Below are 21,385 nucleotides of genomic sequence, written 5' to 3'. Positions count from 1 at the left end.
GTTACAATAGGCTATTGAATAAAGGCTATTCACGTCGCAATTAGAGCAGCTATTGAGCAAATTTCTCCCGCATGTTGTTGGAAGACCAAAGCAAAAGTAATATGAAGTTTGGGACAAGTTATGCTTCTTGGTAATCATAGATGGATTTAAACATATGACTTGCATTAACACATGGTTTTGTTTAGGCATTTTAGTTTGTTTGAAATTTGGCACGGTGAAACCAACCAGACCAAATGAAAAAAATACAATATACAAATAATCTAACGCTGATTAGAAATATAGCTCGAACAATGTGTGAAGACGCCCTATTTTTAGTAGCTTGTTTTTAATTCAAGCTCTGTCAAGACGGTTGTTGATAATTACAAGACAGACATTTCCATGTCTTGCCATAGATTTTCGTGTCGATTTAAGTCAAAACTGTAACTAGGCCAATCAGGAACATTCAATGTCATCTTGGTATTGTGTTTCAGGTTATTGTCCTGCTTAAAGGTGAATTTGTCTCCCAGTGTCTGTTGGAAAGCAGTCTGAACCAGATTTTCCTCTAGGATTTTGCCTGTGCTTAGCTCAATTCTGTTTCTTTTATCCTGAAAAGCTTCTTACTCCTTGCCGATGACAAGCATACCCATAACATGATGCAGCTACCACCATACTTGAAAATATTAAGTGTGGTACTCAGTGATGTGTTGTGTAGGATTTCCACCAAACATAATGCTTTGTATTCAGGACATAAAGTTAATTTCTTTGCCACATTTCAGTTTTACTTTAGTCCTTATGGGAAACAAGATGCATGTTTTGGAATATTTTTTTTCTGTAGAAGCTTCCTTCTTTTCACTCTGTCATTTATGTTAGTATTATGGAGTAACTACAGTGTTGTTGATCCATCCTCAATTTTCTCTTATCACAGCCATTAAACTCTGTAACGGTTTTAAAGTAACCACTGGGCTCATGGTGAAATCCCTGAGTGGTTGTATTGGGTATCTTTGTAGTGACTGGGTGTATTGATACACCATCCAAAGTGTAAGTAATAACTTCACCATGCTCAAAGGTATATTCCACTTTAAAAAAAATCTACCAATAGGTGCCCTTATGTGCGAGGCATTGGAAAACCTCCCTAGTCTTTGTGGTTGAATCTGTGTTTGAAATGCACTGCTTGACTGAAGGACCTTACAGATAACTGTATGTGTGGGGTACAGAGATGAGGTAGTCATTAAAAATCATGTTAACCAATAGAGTGAGTGCATGCAACTTATGTGACTTGTTAAACAGATTTTTACAACTGAACTTACTTAGACTTGCCATAACAAAGTGGTTGAATACTTATTGACTCAAAACATTTCAGCTTCTCATTTTTAGTAATTTGACAAATAAAAAATGTACATTATTACACTTTAACATGATGTGGGGTATTGTGTGTAGGCCAGTAAAATAAAATCTATATTTAGTCAATTTTAAATTCAGGCTGTAATACAGCAACATTTGGAAAAAGTTAAGGGGTGTGAATACTTTCTGAAGGCACTGTAAGTAGCGCCATCTTTTTCTCTGATAAACTTGCTGGACTGTTTGCCATAATTTCAACATCAGTTGTCTCAGGTCTACACATGTGCCTATGGGGTAATGGGGGTATAAGCAAAGGGTTGTTTCTGGATGGGGTCATACGTTTGCAGTCGATAATGAACACAAGCTCTAAGCCAGTGAGGACATATTTTGTGAGCACATATTTTACATTACATGTACCCATCTACACGTTCATGTGACGATCGTCGCAATGAGGAGACCAAGGTGCAGCGTGGTCAGTGCTCATGATAAATTTAATTTAACAAAACAATAAACAAAGAAAAAACCGACTGTCATGTACTGCAGGCTAAACTGATCTGTACAAAAACCAATCTCCCACAAATCCAGGTGTAAAAAACACCTACTTAAGTATGATCTCCAATTAAAGACAACGATGACCAGCTGCCTCTAATTGGAGATCGTCCCAAACAAAACCCAACATAGAAATACAAAACTAGAACATGACAACATAGAAAAACTAAACTAGAAAACCCCCTGTCACACTCTGACCTACTCTACCATAGACAATAACAGCTTTCTATGGTCAGGACGTGACAGTTCATTAGGCCTTTAATGTAATGCCTTTCAATGCTCCTCAGGGGAGGCAGAGATGCAGAGTCGGCTGCTTTTCTTTTCAATGCGTGTTTAATTCAAGTCATAATTTGGATAAAAGGTCTGAATACACAAGGTGAGACAACGCTTGTTGCTCTCAAGGGACTGCTGACAGTTTGTAGCCCTCTAGGTTCTCACTACTGAACTTTGATTAGGACACAATACACATCCTTTATTCTCTGGTTAACTTGAGTCACCTGGACTCAATTGGGGAATGAGTAGTTCTTTAACCTGTTATGGCTAGGGGGCAGTATTTTCACGGCTGGATAAAAAACGTACCCGATTTAATCTGATTATTACTCCTGCCCAGAAACTAGAATATGCATATAATTATTAGCTTTGGATAGAAAACACTCCAAAGTTTCTAAAACTGTTTGAATGGTGTCTGTGAGCATAACAGAACTCATTTGGCAGGCCAAAACCTGAGAAGATTCTGTACAGGAAGTACCCTGTCTGACCATTTCTTGGCCTTCTTGATTATCTCTATCCAATACAGGGGATCTCTGCTGTTACGTGACACTTCCTACGGCTCCCATGGGCTCTCAGAAGGCGGCAAAAAGCTGAATCGTGGCGTTGCAGGCTCTGGCTGAAAAAAAGTACCGCGTTTGTATAGTGGCCGGTCACAGTACTATGAAACTCAGGCTCGTGCACGAGGGGATCCCATGCTTTTATTTTCTCTCTCTTTGTACGTATACACGCTTTCCCGGTCAGAATATTATCGCTTTTTAATGAGAAAAATGGCATAAAAATTGATTTTAAACAGCGGTTGACATGCTTCGAAGTACGGAAATGGAATATTTAGACATTTTTTGTCACGAAATGCGTCGTGCGCGTGACCCTTATTTACACTTCGGATAGTGTCTTGAACGCACAAACAAAACGCCGTTATTTGGATATAACTATGGATTATTTTGAACCAAACCAACATTTGTTATTGAAGTAGCAGTTCTGGGAGTGCATTCTGACGAAGAACACCAAAGGTAATCAAACTTTTCTAATAGTAAATCGGAGTTTGGTCAGGTCTAAACTTGGTGGGTGTCAAAATAGCTAGCCGTGATGGCTGGGCTATCTACTCAGAATATTGCAAAATGTGCTTTCACCGAAAAGCTATTTTAAAATCGGACACCTCGATTGCACAAAGGAGTTCTGTATCTATAATTCTTAAAATAATTGTTATGTTTTTTGTGAACGTTTATCGTGAGTAATTTAGTAAATTCACCGGAAGTGTTCGGTGGGAATGCTAGTTCTGAACGTCACATGCTAATGTAAAAAGCTGGTTTTTGATATAAATATGAACTTGATTGAACAAAACATGCATGTATTGTATAACATAATGTCCTAGGCGTGTCATCTGATGAAGATCATCAAAGGTTAGTGCTACATTTAGCTGTGGTTTTGTTTTTTGTGACATTATATGCTAGCTTGAAAAATGGGTGTCTGATTATTTCTGGCTGGGTACTCTGCTGACATAATCTAATGTTTTGCTTTCGCTGTAAAGCCTTTTTGAAATCGGACAGTGTGGTTAGATAAAGGAGAGTCTTGTCTTTAAAATGCTGTAAAATAGTCATATGTTTGAAAAATTGAAGTTTTTGTATTTTTGAGGAATTTGTCATTCGCGCCACGCCTATCATTGGATATTGGAGCAGGTGTTCCGCTAGCGGAACGTCAAGATGTAAGAGGTTAAGGCACCCTCATTTTTCAAATGTAATTAAACAAGTTAAGGCAAGTTAAATTGGGGATATTTCTGAACCATAGACTTTATAGTTCAAGGTCCAAACTCCAATACACTTTATACCTCCAGTGGTAGCTAGAAACGTAGAAACTGTAAAGTTCTGGGGGGCGAAACCAAATTCAACATTATGATGTAGTTGATTGTTTATTTGTTCCAATCTTTTCCTCTCAGTCTATGCTTGTTTTTTTTTGCAATTTTAACCATACCCATCTGCAACATCCATGGCCACCTCCACTGTACTGAGAGGAAGAGAAGTAGAAAATTGTACTCACCATAAGCCAAGTGCCATACCCCCGTCAAGAGGGCAATGATCTGTCTTCTCTGATAATTGTTACCATAGGTCTTCATGGGACAAACACATGCCGCCACTTGTATCTGTACAGCATTTTTAGTCTTCAACTCGCCTCAACTCACAGTTTCCATAGTAACGGGCTGGGAGGAATTGAAGACTGAAAATGACATACAGGACATTCGTGTCTCAGTTGAGTGGATGAGTGGGCTCAAATCTTCCTGAAAGGTCAGCCATTGGTGGGATACACGGGGAGGAGAATGTATAATTGAAAGTGCCAGGAAGGGACAGTGGAGCATTCGTACTGTCATGACATACCATTATATCTAAATATATCTTGCATTAATATTAAACTTGTGAGCAAAACACCTTCAGTGAAGACATAGAGGGTATTCAACTCGGAACACCAGTGTTTTACTGTTGAGTAAATGTTGCACTTGATACACGTAATGTTGGACTGGTGTAGGAAATAGTTTACAAGAAGTCAAGGTTTCTCTCTCTCTCATATCTTATGGCAGCGTTTCCCAAACTTGGTCCTGGGGATAATACCATACAAGTATAACCACTATTGGTTTTACAAGAAGACATTTGTTTTTCATTGTTTTCCACCCAACACAGACACACAAACACACACACACACACACACACACACACACACACACACACACACACACACACACACACACACACACACACACACACACACACACACACACTAGTGATTGTGTGTGTGTCAGAAGCTTTCTGTCCAAAAATGATGCAGAAAAATGTATCCATGCTTTTGTTACTTCTAGGTTGGACTACTGCAATGCTCTACTTTCCGGCTACCCGGATAAAGCACTAAATAAACTTCAGTTAGTGCTAAATACGGCTCATATTACTCCAGTGCTAGCCTCCTTACACTGGCTTCCTGTTAAGGCAAGGGCTGATTTCAAGGTTTTACTGCTAACCTACAAAGCATTACATGGGCTTGTTCCTACCTATCTTTCCGATTTGGTCCTGCCGTACATACCTACACGTACACTACGGTCACAAGACGCGGGCCTCCTAATTGTCCCTAGAATTTCTAAGCAAACAGCTGGAGGCAGGTCTTTCTCCTATAGAGCTCCATTTTTATGGAATGGTCTGCCTACCCATGTGAGAGATGCAGACTCGGTCTCAACCTTTAAGTCTTTACTGAAGACTCATCTCTTCAGTAGGTCCTATGATTAAGTGTAGTCTGGCCCAGGGGTGTGAAGGTGAACGGAAAGGCTGGAGCAACGAACCGCTCTTGCTGTCTCTGGCTGGCCGGTTCCCCTCTCTCCACTGGGATTCTCTGCCGCTAACCCTATTACAGGGGCTGAGTCACTGGCTTATTGGTGTTCTTCCATGCCGTCCCTAGGAGGGGTGCGTCACTTGAGTGGGTTGAGTCACTGACGTGGTCTTCCTGTCTGGGTTGGCGCCCCCCCTTGGGTTGTGCCGTGGCGGAGATCTTTGTGGGCTATACTCGGCCTTGTCTTAGGATGGTAAGTTGGTGGTTGGAGATATCCCTCCAGTGGTGTGGGGTTATTGCCAAGCCTCCAGCTTGGCAAAGTGGGTGGGGTTATATCCTGCCTGTTTGGCCCTGTCTGGGGGTTTCATCGGATGGGGCCACAGTGTCTCCTGACCCCTCCTGTCTCAGCCTCCAGTATTTATGCTGCAGTAGTTTGTGTCGGGGGGCTAGGATCAGTCTGTTACATCTGGAGTATTTCTCTTGTCTTATCCGGTGTCCTGTGTGAATTTAAATATGCTCTCTCTAATTCTCTCTTTCTCTCTCTCTTTCTTTCTTTCTCTCTCTCGGAGGACCTGAGCCCTAGGACCATGCCTCAGGACTACCTGGCATGATGACTCCTTGCTGTCCCCAATCCACCTGGCCATGCTGCTGCTCCAGTTTCAACTGTTCTGCCTGCTGCTATGGAACCCTGACCTGTTCACCGGACGAGCTACCTGTCCCAGACCTGCTGTCCCCGACCTGCTGTCCCCGACCTGCTGGAACCCTGACCAGTTCACCGGACGTGCTACCTGTCCCAGACCTGCTGTTTTCAACTCTCTAGAGACAGCAGGAGCGGTAGAGATACTCTCAAAGATCGGCTATGAAAAAGCCAACTGACACTTACTCTTGAGTTGCTGACTTGTTGCACCCTCGACAACTACTATGATTATTATTATTTGACCATGTTGGTCATTTATGAACATTTGAACATCTTGGCCATGTTCTGTTATAATCTCCACCCCGGCACAGCCAGAAGAGGACTGGCCATCCCTCATAGCCTGGTTCCTCTCTAGGTTTCTTCCTAGGTTTTGGGAGTTTTTCCTAGCCACCGTGCTTCTACACCTGCATTGCTTGCTGTTTGGGGTTTTAGGCTGGGTTTCTGTACAGCACTTTGAGATATCAGCTGATGTAAGAAGGGCTATATAAATACATTTGATTTGATTTGATTGTCATTCGCAAACGAACGGTTCTTTTTGAATGAATCATTTTGGCGAATGTCAGGAAACTAATCGCATCAGTGGCTCCCTGATTTGCATACTGCTACTACTGCTATTTGAGCTCCACACAACGTTTTTCTGCAGATAAGTTACAAAATAGTTATCTAAAGTGGGTGCATCCTCACTACAGAAACAATAAATAGTGGGGAGAGCTCGTCAGTGTAAAAACAATCTTTGCAGGCCATCTAATAATTTGGCCAGTTAAAAATGTATTTGAACACGCATTTCACGATCTGACATAATGGTAGCTTACTTTTGGGGCTTTACATTGGAGATTTGCATTTTTTTCATGGTTCTAGGTGAATTTTTAAGCATTTTGAACGAAGAACCGTTTGGGAGCCATGTTCCCCCATGATGAAAGGGGGGCATGACTTTGGGAGCCAAATGAGCCGTCTCTTTTACATGAATGGAGCCAAATCAAGTCTGGAATGCCTATTACAAACACACACACACTGCGCCCAGTGAGCAGTTAAGTGCCTTACTCAAGGGCACAAAAGCTGAAGATGGCAGCTAGGATACTGATGCCAACCCTCTGGTGGTCGGCTCATTTCCCACCAGATTTTTCTCATCTGACCTGGGATTCGAATGGGCAATTATCTTGTTGCTGGCTCGGCTCTCTAACCTCTGGGCTACCTTCCGCCTACATATTACTGATATCATACACTTATTTTAGATTGTCACCTGAACATCCATTTGCCTTTGAGCTATGGATATAAGGATGACGATTGTGTTAGCCATATTATTTTACTGAATACTTCAAGTTATATTGAGGTTTTCTTTTATTTATGAGTCTCATACAAGTCTCATACAAGTCTCATACAAGATGACATGCTCCAGTTCACTAAACAAAGTTTAAACAATGTATTGTATTTCCAGTCAAAACTCATGACATGCCTGTGTCCACTAGACAACGTCATCCCGCCCTGGGATTCTTCCATCTCCAGCGCTACACGATAAACAGCCACTGTCTTAGTGTTATACACACACTGAAACAAGCTGACAGTGCTTTACTTACCACTTATTCTGACCCCTTTGATGAAAAGAGATGACTGCGTGAAACAGTGTGAAGCAGAACACATCAGTAAAAAGCGATGTGATTAATCATACTCAGAATTAATGCAGCCACGATCCAGCCCTTCATCATTAAGACAGAAGGAAAGCAAATGCATGTAAACAAGGCTTTACCGCAATTAATAACTCTGAAAGGGACACCAAGATGCGCCAAGGCCATTAATAAGACAGAATGGCAAAGTTTTACATCCCTTAAGGGGATTCAATAATTTTCCACCTGCAAAACAATACTCTTTTAAATAATCTTAACTTCGGAAACTTTGTTCTTTGCTGTCCAACAAACACAAAAAGGCATTCATGTCTGAACTTTTATTTCCGAATAGTCAAACCTTTCATCACACTTTTTTCTGGAGCTCACGGCCAATCTCCCACTACCACAAATAAAACCTTCTGAATAATTCAACAAAAATACACTCTGTTTTATCTGTCCGTGAGGGGAATACATTTGGTAACAATAACACAAACAAGGGAGCAGAGGAAGATACAGTGAGGGAATGTAACGGCCGTCTTCAGAAAGAGACCAAGGTGCAGCGGAGGATGTGTTCATCATTAGGAATTTTAATAAATGAAAGAACACTACAAACAAACGAAACACGAAAAGAAACGACAGCCAAACAGTCCTGTCAGGATTAACTCTACACAGAAAACAATCACCCACAAACCCCAAAGTAAAAACAGGCTGCCTATGTATGACTCTCAATCAGCAACAACGATCTACAGCTGTTCCTGATTGAGAGCCACACACGGCCAAATCAAAGAAACAATCCAACATAGAAAAATAAACATAGAATGCCCACCCATGTAACACCCTGGCCTAACCAAAATAGAGAACAAAAACTCCTCTCTATTGCCAGGGTGTTACAGTACCCCCCCCCCCCCCCCCCCCCCCAAAGGTGCGGACTCCGGCCACAAAACCTGACACTAAAGGGGAGGGTCCGGGTGGGCCTTCCTACGGTGGCGGCTCTGGTGCGGGCCATGGACTCCGCTCCACCCTCGGCTTAGCCCACTTAAGTGGCGTCCCTGGCTGCGCCGGAGGACTGGCGGTGACCCTGGCGGCTCCGGACAGGCGGGCGGCTCTGGCGGCTCCGGACTGGCGGGCGGCTCTGGCGGCTCCGGACTGGCGGGCGGCTCTGGCCCAGGATTCACCAGGCTGGGGAGACATGCAGGAGGCCTGGCTCTGGGCGCAGGCACAGGACTCACCAGGCTGGGGAGACCCGCAGGAGGCCTGGTCCGAGGAGGCACAGGATGTACCAGGATGGGGAGACCCACTGGAGGCCTGGCCTGGGAGGAGGCACAGGATAGACCAGGCTGGAGAGACCCCCTGGAGGCCTGGTCCTGGGAGGAGGCACAGGATAGACCAGGCTGGAGAGACCCACTGGAGGCCTGGTCCGAGGAGGAGGCACATGATAAACCGGGCTGTGGGGGAGCACTGGAGTTCTGGTACGTAGGCTTGCCACCCATACTCCAGGCTGAATGCCTACTTTTGCCCGGCCCGGCACGGGCGGAGCGCAGGCATAGGCCGAACTGAGCCCTCCCAGCGCCCCGGAGACACAGTGCGCAGCGCCGGTGCAGGATAGCCTGGACCGAGACAGCGCACCGGAGACCAGATGCGCTGAGCTGGAACACTCCGACCTGGCTCGATGCCCACTCTCGCATGGCACTTGCGGGGGGCTGGCCTATAGCGCACCGGGCTATGAACGCGCACTGGAGACACCGTGCGCTTCACAGCATAACACGGTGCCTGACCAGTACCACACTGCTTCCAGTAAGCACGGGGAGTTGGCTCAGGTCTCCAACCTGACTCGGCCACACTCCCCGTGTGCCCCCCCAAAAAAATGTTTTGGGGCTGCCTCTCGTGCCTGTTGCGCTCCCTTGCCTCATACCAGCATCTCTCAGCTATCGCTGCCTCGATCTCCCACTGCGGGTGGCGATATTCCACAGCTTGAGCCCATGGTCCTTCTCCGTCCAGTAATTCCTCCCACTTCCAGGAATCCTGAATGCTCTTCTCCTGTTGCTGCTCCTTCCTCCGCTGCTTGGTCCGTTGTTGGTGGGTGATTCTGTAACGGCCGTCGTCAGAAAGAGACCAAGGTGTAGCGGAGGATGTGTTCATCATTAGGAATTTTAATAAATGAAAGAACACTACAAACGAAACACAAAAAGAAACGACAGCCAAACAGTCCTGTCAGGAATAACTCGACACAGAAAACAATCACCCACAAACCCCAAAGGAAAAACAGGCTGCCTATGTATGACTCTCAATCAGCAACAACGATCTACAGCTGTTCCTAATTGAGAGCCACACATGGCCAAATCAAAGAGCCAAACCAACATAGAAAAATAAACATAGAATGCCCACCCATGTAACACCCTGGCCTAACCAAAATAGAGAACAAAAACTCCTCACTATGGTCAGGGCGTTACAGGGAAAAAAGTAGTTGATCCCCTGCTGATTTTGTACGTTTGCCCACTGACAAAGAAATGATCAGTCTATAATTTTAATGGTAGGTTTATTTGAACAGTGCGAGACAGAATAACAACAAAAAAATCCAGAAAAACACATGTCAAAAATGTTATAAATTGATTTGCATTTTAATGAGGAAATAAGTATTTGACCTCTCTGCAAAACATGACTTAGTACTTGGTGGCAATCACAGAGGTCAGACGTTTCTTGTAGTTGGCCACCAGGTTTGCACACATCTCAGGAGGGATTTTGTCCCACTCCTCTTTGCAGATCTTCTCCAAGTCATTAACGTTTCAAGGCTGACGTTTGGCAACTCGAACCTTCAGCTCCCTCCACAGATTTTCTATGGGATTAAGGTCTGGAGACAGGCTAGGCCACTCCAGGACCTTAATGTGCTTCTTCTTGAGCCACTCCTTTGTTGCCTTGGCCATGTGTTTTGGGTCAGTGTCATGCTGGAATACCCATCCACGACCCATTTTCAATGCCCTGGCTGAGGGAAGGAGGTTCTCACCCAAGATTTGATGGTACATAGCCCCGTCCATCGTCCCTTTGATGCGGTGAAGTTGTCCTGTCCCATTAGCAGAAAAACATCCCCAAAGCATAATGTTTTGGTCATAGGTCATAGGCAGCATTCCTCCTCCTCCAAACACGGCGAGTTGAGTTGATGCCAAATAGCTCCATTTTGGTCTCATCTGACCACAACACTTTCACCCAGTTGTCCTCTGAATCATTCAGATGTTCATTGGCAAACTTCAGATGGGCATGTATATGTCCTTTCTTGAGCAGGGGGACCTTGCGGGCGCTGCAGGATTTCAGTCCTTCACGGCATAGTGTGTTAGCAATTGTTTTCTTGGTGACTATGGTCCCAGCTGCCTTGAGATCATTGACAAGATCCTCCCATGTAGTTCTGGGCTGATTCCTCACCGTTCTCATGATCATTGCAACTCCACGAAGTGAGATCTTGCATGGAGCCCCAGGCCGAGGGAGATTGACAGTTCTTTTGTGTTTCTTGCATTTGCGAATAATCGCACCAACTGTTGTCACCTTCTCACCAAGCTGCTTGGCGATGGTCTTGTAGCCCATTCCAGCCTTGTGTAGGTCTACAATCTTGTCCCTGACATCCTTGGAGAGCTCTTTGGTCTTGGCCATGGTGGAGAGTTTGGAATCTGATTGATTGATTGCTTCTGTGGACAGGTGTCTTTTATACAGGTAACACACTGAGATTCGGAGCACTCCCTTTAAGAGTGAGCTCCTAATCTCAGCTCGTTACCTGTATAAAAGACACCTGGGAGCCAGAAATCTTTCTGATTGAGAGGGGGTCAAATACTTATTTCCCTCATTAAAATGCAAATCAATTTATAACATTTTTGACATGCGTTTTTCTGGATTTTTTTGTTGTTATTCTGTCTCTCACTGTTCAAATAAACCTGCCATTAAAATTATAGACTGATCATTTCTTTGTCAGTGGGCAAACGTACAAAATCAACAGGGGATCAAATACTTTTTCCCCTCACTGTATATCACAATATATACCAGGGTCTATACCTGATCAATTATTTGGGTAATGTCTGTACTGACCTCGCCTTCTAGATGGTAACGGTGTGAACAGGCAGTGGCTTGGGTAGTTGAGTTCTTGATGATCTTTTTGGCCTTCCTGTGACATCAGTTGCTCTAGGTGTCATGGAGGGCAGGTAGTTTGCCCCCGGTGATGCGTTGTGTAGACCGCACCACCCTCTGGAGAGCCTTGCGGTTGTGGACGGAGCAGTTTCCGTACCAGGCTGTGATACAGCCCGACAGGATGCTCTTGATTGTTTATCTGTAAAAGTATGTCAGGGTTTTGGTGACAAGCCAAATTTCTTCAGCCTCCTGAGGTTGAAGAGGCGCTGTTGCACCTTCTTCACCACACTGTCTATGTGGGTGGACCATTTTAGTTTGTCTGTGATGTGTACGCCGAGGAATGTAAAACTTTTCACCTTCTCCACTGCTGTCCCTTGGATGTGGATAGGGGGATGCTCCCGCTGCTGTTTCCTGAAGTCCACGATCATCTCCTTTGTTTTGTTGATGTTGAGTGAGAGGTTGTTTTCCTGACACCACACTCCGAGTGCCCTCACCTCCTCCATGTAGGCTGTCTCGTTGTTGTTGGTAATCAAGCCCACTACTGTTGTGTCGTCTACAAACTTGATGATTGAGTTGGAGGCGTGCATGACCACGCAGTCGTGGGTGAACAGGGAGTACAGGAGGGAGCTGAGCATGCACCCTTGTGGGGCCCCAGTGTTGAGGGTTAGCAAAGTGGAAATGTTGTTTCCTACCTTCACCACCTGGGGGCAGCCTGTCAGAAAGTCCAGGACTCAATTACATGGGGCGGGGTTGAGACCCAGGGTCTCCAGCTTGATGATGAGCTTGGAGGGTACTATGTTGTTGAATGCTGAGCTGTAGTCAAATGAACAGCATTCTTACATAGGTATTCCACTTGTCCATATAGGATAGGACAGTGTGCAGTGTGATGGCGATTGCGTCGTCTGTGGACCTGTTGGGGTGGTTTACAAACTGAAGTGGGTCTAGGGTGGCCGGTAAGGTGGAGGTGATATGATCCTTGACTCGTCTCTCAAAGCACTTCATGATGACAGAAGTGAGTGCTACGGGGCGGTAGTCATTTAGTTCAGTTATCTTTGCCTTCTTGGGTACAGGAACAATGGTGGCCATCTTGAAGCATGTGGGGACAACAGACTGGGATAGGGAGCAATTGAATATGTCCGTAAACACACCAGCCAGCTGGTCTGCGCATGCTCTGAGGATGCAGCTAAGCAGCCTTGCGAGGTGTTAACACATTTAAATGTTTTACTCACGTAGTCCGTGATTTCCTGTAGACCCTGCCACATACGTCTCATGTCTGAGTCGTTGAATTGTGACTCCACTTTGTCCCTGTATCAGCATTTCGCTTGTTTCATTGCCTTGTGGAGGGAATAACTACACTGTTTATATTCAGCCATATTCCCAGACCTCTTTCCATGGTTAAATGCAATGGTTAGCACTTTCAGTTTTGCGCGAATGCCGCCATCCATCCATGGTTTCTGGTTAGGGTAGGTTTTAATAGTCACAGTGGGTACAACATCTCCAATGCACTTCTTTATAAACTCACTCACAGTCATCGTATAGGTCAATGTTGTTCTCTGAGGCTGACCGGAACATATTCCAGTCCGCGTGATCAAAACAATCTTGAAGCGTGGATTCCGATTGGTCAGACTAGCATTGAATGGTTCTAGTCACTGGTACATCTTGTTTGACTTTCTGCCTATAAGATGGTAGGAGCAAAATGGCGTCGGGGTCAATTTTGCCGAATGGAGGGCGGAGGAGGGCTTTGTATGCATCGCCGAAGTTAGAGTAGCAGTGATTGAGTGTATTACCCCTGCGCGTAATGCAATCAATATGCTGATAGAATTTAGGTAGCCCTGTTCTCAAATGTGCTTTGTATACATGCACACACAATCTACAATGTGGCAGTACTTGTGATTGAGTTACAGAAGTTTCCCTCCTCTAAGTTGGCACTGCCTAGGTGTTTCTGGGTATAATAAAGTCCCTAACGATAGCTGCATTCAGAGAAATACCCTATTTTTGTACCTTCTTCATCCACTATGCCCACAGTAAGACCAGCTGATAATTTGAGTTAGTTTGACAAGTTGATAATGGAACACTACCAATCGGATAACATCACAGTGTAGCCAATACATTTGATTAGAGCGATCTTATCAGAAATAGTGGACAAGCACTAGGTGGGTTGTTAAATATTCTGTCCCACACCAGATGCTGAAGGTGCAGGAAGTTTCACAAGTTGGTAAAGATAGAAGATCAACCATTTATTTTTGACCGTTGGTCTCGTTGAGAGAGAAATGCTGTCTCATTGACAAAGAGAAAACAAAGTCAATTGGTGCTTCTTATCAGCACTCAGGCTAGGACCCAGATGCACACACAGGAGGTGGATAGTACGAGTCTCAGAGTTTATTACAGTACAAGGGGCAGGCAAAAGGCAGGCAAAGGGTCGTAATCCAAATTAGATTCAGCCAGGTACAGGACGGCAGGCAATCGGAATGTCAAGGCAGGCAAAGAGTCGTAATCTAAATCAGAGTCAGGCAGGTACAGGACAGGCAGAAAGGGCAGAACTGGGGAAAAACTAGAGCACAGGAAACATGGGAACATGCTGGTAGGACTTGACGGGACAAGACGAACTGGCAACAGACAAACAGAAAATGCAGATGTAAATACACAGGAGATAATGGGGACAAATGGGAGACACCTGGTGGGGGGTGGAGACAAGCACAAGACAGGTGAAACAGATCAGTAATGAATTTACCTATATGCAGTACATCATAACTTTATCATAGCAAACATAGGGTAAGCTGGTGAAAATAAATGGTTGAACCGGGTGTATGACCAATTTCTAGAGAGAAGGACTGTGAAGGTGAAATCCCCTGTCAAGGCAGAGAGTTGGTCGTTACTGCATTCTGGGTTGAGTCGTTGGTGAGGAAGATGCCATGTCTCCTATTAATAATTTTAGTAGATGACCTCCTCTAAATATGTTGATTGTCTCCGATTGATTGGCTGTTTGCTTATAAGGATATACAGTAACGGACCGTCAACGCTCTAATGAAGGTTCAACATCATAGACGAAATTCATCAGCAGACATGGCCTAAGATGGAATGGAGACGTCTTCACATAGAAATTAGGAGCATTGACTAGGTGACAGATGTGAGGAGTACCATGCTAAAATGTCAATGACCATGTCTCACAGTAAAGCGCTTAACTTGCGGGAGGACGGGGGTCATGCCCGATCCAATATTAGAGACAGGTCAATTTGACGTCCTCAGTAATATACCATGATTGATTTGATTGATAGGAAATTATTTTTCCAACATAAAGCGTCAGACAACTACTGGCTTTCTGTGTCTTTTACACCACACAGTGGTACTCATTTCCTCGTTTTCTGATTGGACCCCCCCCCCCCCCCCGCCGCTAATTATGCTTTTGGTTTGGCGTGGTCCTCCAAAGCCTTGGTTTGTGGAGGGAAGGCTAACTTGGAACATTTAAAATAGTACAGTCAAATGTAACATGGTAAATTCATAAGCACAAATTATGGTTTTTTAAATGGAGAAAGTGAGAATGCGCATTTTTCAAAAGAGTGGTAATTGGTAACGGTTATATTGGGCACTTTGGTAGTATTATAAACCTTAAAACATCTAATTTCAAGTAGGCTACAGATTTAGACAAGGGTTGTTTCTACGAACCTCAGGCTGTAGGCTTAAGCAAGCCTGTTTCTCTCCCAGTCAGAGGCAGCCTGCTTGTTTCCCAGACTCTGACCACTGACCAACAGCAGCAACCTATCCTCTTTATTTAGGCCAAAATTGTGGGGTTAAAGCACACATCATGTTTATGCAACCAAATAATCACAATACTTCCAGAACCAACTTTTGTTTTCATTTTCATTTGAGAATCTGCAAAAGAAATTGGTCCACCCTAGCTACTGTACATTTCATGTGACATTGTAGAGCAGTAAGCTGGTTTATTTCTCATTTATTATTTATTTATTCTTGATTTCAATATGGAAGGGAAACCAGGTACTGGTGTTTGTATGTACTATTTCTTGATAAGTAAACATCTAATTGATTTAGTAAATCTCTGTTATTCGTATACCATATTTAGTAGCAGTTCATTTATTTGGGGAAGATGAAGGGGCATGGATAATACAAATACTGAGCTATATTGTATGCTCAATTTAAAATATATATATATATATTATACTGAAGAACAATATAAAAGCAACATGTAAAGTGTTGGTTCCATGTTTCATGAGCTAAAATAAAATATCCCAGAAATGTCCCATACAGTTTATTTCTCTCAAATTTTGAACACAAATGTGTTTACATCCCTGTTAGTGAGCATTTCTCCTTTGTCAAGATAATCCATCCACCTGACAGGTGTGGCATATCAAGAAGCTGATTAAACAGCATGATCATTACACAGGTGCACCTTGTGTTGGGGACAGACAATAAAAGGCCACTCTAAAATGTTCAGTTTTGTCACACAACACAATGCCACAGATGACTCAAGTTTTGAGGGACCGTGAAATTGGCATGCTGAATGCAAGAATGTCCACTAGAGCTGTTGCCATAGAATGTAATGTTCATTTCTACTCCATAAGCCGCCTCCAATGTCGTTTTAGAGAATTTGTCAATACGTCCAACCGGCCTCACAACCGTGTAACCATGCCAGCCCAGGACCTCCACATCCTGCATCTTCACCTGTAGGATTGTCTGAGACCAGCCACCCAGACAGCTGATGAAATTGTGGGTTTGCACAACCGAAGAATTTCTGCACAAACTGTCAGAAACCATCTCAGGGAAGCTCATCTGTGTGCTTGTCATCCTCACCGGGGTCTTGACCTGACTGCAGTTCGGCGTCGTAACCGACTTCAACCTTCGATGGCCTCTCGCATGCTGGAGAGGTGTGCTCTTTACGGACGAATCCCGGTTTCAACTGTACCGGGAAATGGTAGACGTGTATGGCGTCGTGTGGACGAGCGGTTTGCTGATGTCAATGTTGTGCCCCATGCTGGCATAAAGTATGGACACCGAACACAATCTTTCTGCATGATTTAAAAAAAAAAATTCTTTCACCTTTATTTAACAGTTGAGAACAAGTTCTCATTTACAACTGCACCTGGCCAAGATAAAGCAAAGCTGTGCGACAAAAACAACAAAGTTACACATGGGATAAACAAACATACAGTCAAAACACAATAGAAGAATCTATGTACAGTGTGTGCAAATGTACTAAGGTTAGGGAGGTAAGGCAATAAAAAGGCCATAGTGGCGAAATAGTGACAATTTAGCATTAACACTGGAGTGACAGATGATGATGTGCAAGTAGAGATACTGGGGTGCAAACGAGGGGGGAAAAAATAACAATATGGGGATGAGGTAATTGGGTGTGCTATTTACAGATGGGGTGTGTACAGGTACCGTGATCGGTAAGCTGCTCTGACAGCTGATGCTTAAAATTAGAGAGGGAGATATAGGACTCCAGCTACAGTGATTTTTGCAATTCGTTCCAGTCACTGGCAGCAGAGAACTGAAAGGAAAGGTGGCCAAAGAGGTGTTGGCTTTGGGGATGACGAGTGAAATATACTTGCTGGAGCGTGTGCTACGGGTGGGTGTATCGTGACCAGTGAGCTGAGATAAGACAGGGCTTTAGCAAAGACTTATAGATGACCTGGAGCCAGTGGGATGCGTGACGAATATGTATAGAGGGCCAGGCAACAAGAGCATACAGGTCGCAGTGGTGGGTAGTATATGGGGCTTTGGTGACAAAACGGATGGCACTGTGATAGACTACATCCAATTTGCTGAGTAGAGTGTTGGAGGCTATTTTGTAAATGACATCGCCGAAGTCAAGGATCGGTAGGATAGTCAGTTTTACGAGGGTATGTTTGGCAGCATGAGTGAAGGAGGCTTTGTTGCGAAATAGGAAGCTGATTCTAGATATAATTTTGGATTGGAGATGCTTAATGTAAGTCTGGAAGGAGAGTTTACAGTGTAACCAGACACCTAGGTATTTGTGGTTGTCCACATATTCTAAGTCAGAACCATCCAGAGAGTGATGCTAGTCGGGCGGGCAAGTGCGGGCAGTAATCGGTTGAAGAGCATGCATTTAGTTTTACTAGCATTTAAGTTGTTGGAGGCCACAGAAAGAGTGTTGTATGGCATTGAGGCTCGTTTGGAGGTTTGTTAGCACAGTGTCCAAGGAAGGGCCAGATGTATACAGAATGATGTCGTCTGCGTAGAGGTGGATCAGAGAATCACCATCAGCAAGAGCGACATCAATGATATATACAGAGAAAAGAGTAGGGCCAAGAATTTAACCCTTTGGCACACCCATAAAGACTGCCAGAGGTCCGGACAACAGGCCCTCTGATTTGACACACTGAACTCAATCTGAGAAGTAGGTGGTGAATCAGGCGAGGCAGTCATTTGAGAAACCAAGGCTATTGAGTCTGCCGATAAGAATGTGGTGATTGACAGAGTCGAAAGCCTTGGCCAGGTCGATGAAAACGGCCGCACAGGACTGTCTTTTATCTATGGCGATTATGCTATCGTTTAGGACCTTGAGCGTGGCTGAGGTGCACCCATGACCAGTTGTGAAACCAGATTGTATAGTGGAGAAGGTACAGTGGGATTCAAAATGGTCGGTAATCTGTTTGTTAACTTGGCTTTGGAAGACCTTAGAAAGGCAGGGTAGGGTGGATATAGGTCTGTAACAGTTTGGATCTAGAGTGTCTCCCCCTTTGAAAAGGGGGATAACCGCGGCAGCTTTCCAATCTTTAGGGATCTCAAACGATATGAAAGAGAAGTTGAACAGGCTAGTATAGTAATAGGGGTGGCTTGGGGGGGGGGGGGGGGCTTGGGCAAGTTGCTGCGGGGGGTGCAGAACTGTTGGGCGGTGTAGGGGGTAGCCAGGTGGAAAGCATGGCCAGCCATAGAAAAATGCTTATTGAAATTCTTGATTGTCGTAGATTTATTGGTGGTGACGGTATTTCCTAGCCTCAGTGCGGTGGGCAGCTGGGAGGAGGTAATCTTATTCTCCATGGACTTTACAGTGTCCCAAACTTTTTGAAATTTGTGCAACAGGATTCAAATTTCTGTTTGAAAAAGCTAGCCTTAGCTTTCCTAACTGACAGTGTATATTGGTTCCTGACTTCCCTGAAAAGTTACATATCACGGGAGCTATTCGATGCTAATGCAGTACGCCACAGGATGTTTTTGTGCTGGTCAAGGGCAGTCAAGTCTGGAGTGAACTAAGGGCTACAGCTGTTCTTAGTTCTGCATTTTTTGAATGGGGCATGCTCATTTAAGATGGTGAGTAAAGCGATTTTAAAGAATAACCAGGCATGATGGGATGATGGGATGAGGTCAATATCCTTCCAGGATACCCGGGCCAGGTCGACTAGAAAGGCCTGCCCACTGAAGTATTTTAGAGAGCGTTTGACAGTGATGAGGGGTGGTCGTTTAACCTCGGGCCCATTACGGATGCAGGCAATGAGGCAGTAATCGCTGAGATCCTGGTTGAAGACAGCAGAGGTGTATTTAGAGGGCAAGTTGGTCAGGATGGTATCTATGAAGGTGCCTATGTTTACGGATTTAGGGTTGTACCTGGTAGGTTCCTTGATAATTTGTGTGAGATTGAAGGCATCTAGCTTAGATTGTAGGATGGCCAGGGTGCTAAACATATCTCAGTTTAGGTCACCTAACAGTACGAAATCTGAAGATAGATGAGGGGCAATAAATTCACATATAGTGTCCAGGGCACAGCTGGGGGCTGAGGGGGGTCTATGACAAGCGGCAACAGTGAGAGACTTATTTCTGGAAAGGTGGATTTGTAAAAGTAGAAACTCGAATGATAGTGCACTGCCTCATGTCGCAAGGATCTGTACACAATTCCTGGAAGCTGAAAATGTCCCAGTTATTCCATGGCCTGTATGCTCACCAGACATGTCACCCATTGAGCACGTTTGGGATGCACTGGATCGATGTGTACGACAGCGTGTTCCAGTTCCCTCCAATATCCAGGAACTTCACACAGCCATTGCGGAGGAGTGGGACAAGGTTCCACAGGCCACAATCAACAGCCTGATAAACTCTACGTGAAGTTGTGTCGCGCTGCATGAGGAAAATGGGGTCACACCAGATACTGACTGTTTTTCTGATCCACGCCCATACTTTTATTTTTGAGGTATCTGTGACCAACAGAGTCATATCTGTATTCCCAGTCATGTGAAATCCATAGATTAAAGCCTAATGAATTTATTTCAATATACTGATTCAGTAAAATCTTTGAAATTGTTGCATGTTGCGTTTATATTTTTGTTCAGTGTATTTTATACTAATACAATTGCCCAGTGAAAGAGTGTCACGACTCCCACCGAAGTCGGTCCCTCTCCTTGTTTGGGCGGCGTTCGGCGGTCGACGTCACCGGTCTTCTAGCCATCACCGCTCCACCTTTCATTTTCCATTTGTTTTGTCTTGTTTTCCCACACACCTGGTTTACATCCCCTCATTACTCTACGTGTATATTATCCTCTGTTCCCCCCGTGTCTGTGTGTGGTATTGTTCGTTCTTTACGTGTGTGACGCTTCAGGCTGGTTTTACGGCGGGTATTGTTGTAACCCGTGGTTTTGTTATTTGTACCTATTTGTGTAATTTGTGCGCTTCGCTTTTTTCCTTGGGCCGGAGAGTTGTGAAGCAGTTGCATCAGGCTATTTTCCTCTGCCTGAATAAAGTGTGCCTGTTCACTTATCTCTGCTCTCCTGCACCTGACTTCCTTCGACCAGTTGCGCACACTCTGACAAAGAGATTTTGTTGAACAAGTCATTAACATCTCAAAATGATTGCCTCCCGTTTTCAATACTCCAGCACCCTCCCCTTGCGAGGATAACAAAACTGTGACATTTATAAAAGGTTTTATGAGATGGGAGAAAGCATTGGTAGGGATCTTGACCATTCCTCCAAACATAATCTTTCCAAATCCTTGATATCCTTCGTCTGCGTTTATGGACTGCCCTCTTTAATTCAAACCACACATTTTCAATGGGGTTCCAGTCCGGAGACAGATGGCTATTGTAAAATGTTGATTATGTGGTCAATTAACCATTTCTTTGTGGATTTTATCCAACACAATGTTATGCCCACAGCTCACAGCTGTTTACCAGTGAACCCTATTTCTCTCACTTTTCTTTTCTTTCTCATTGTTTCTGTAGTGAGGATTCACCCACTTTAGATAATTATTTTGTAACTTATCTGCATAATTCGTGTGGATGATTACGAAGTTTCTCTCACCTGTTTGTGAAGATGTAGTTGACATCGGGCAAATGTTACATTATGACAGTCAGGTAATGTACAGTGCCAGTCAAAAGTTTGGACACACCTACTCATTCAAGAGTTTTTCTTTATTTTTGCTATTTTCTACATTGTAGAATAATAGTGAAAACATCAAAAGTATGAAATAACACATATGGAATCATGTAGTAAACCAAAAAGTGTTCAAATTAGCCACCCTTTTCTGGAAAACCTGGGAATTTTGTAAGTATGACTATTACATTATGACCATGAT

At 44.1% G+C, this 21,385-nt stretch overlaps 1 protein-coding gene across 1 annotated transcript in view; it reads right to left on the bottom strand.

Moving 5' to 3' along the window:
* LOC106568690 (pinopsin) overlaps positions 1 to 21,385 on the bottom strand; it is a 111,632-nt gene that overhangs the window by 9,072 nt on the left and 81,175 nt on the right. The window lies entirely within an intron of this gene.

This window comes from Salmo salar, chromosome 14, assembly GCF_965601325.2.
Source record: "Salmo salar chromosome 14, fSalSal1, whole genome shotgun sequence".
Lineage (NCBI taxonomy): Eukaryota > Metazoa > Chordata > Actinopteri > Salmoniformes > Salmonidae > Salmo > Salmo salar.
This window is presented reverse-complemented; position numbering and strand designations above follow the sequence as displayed.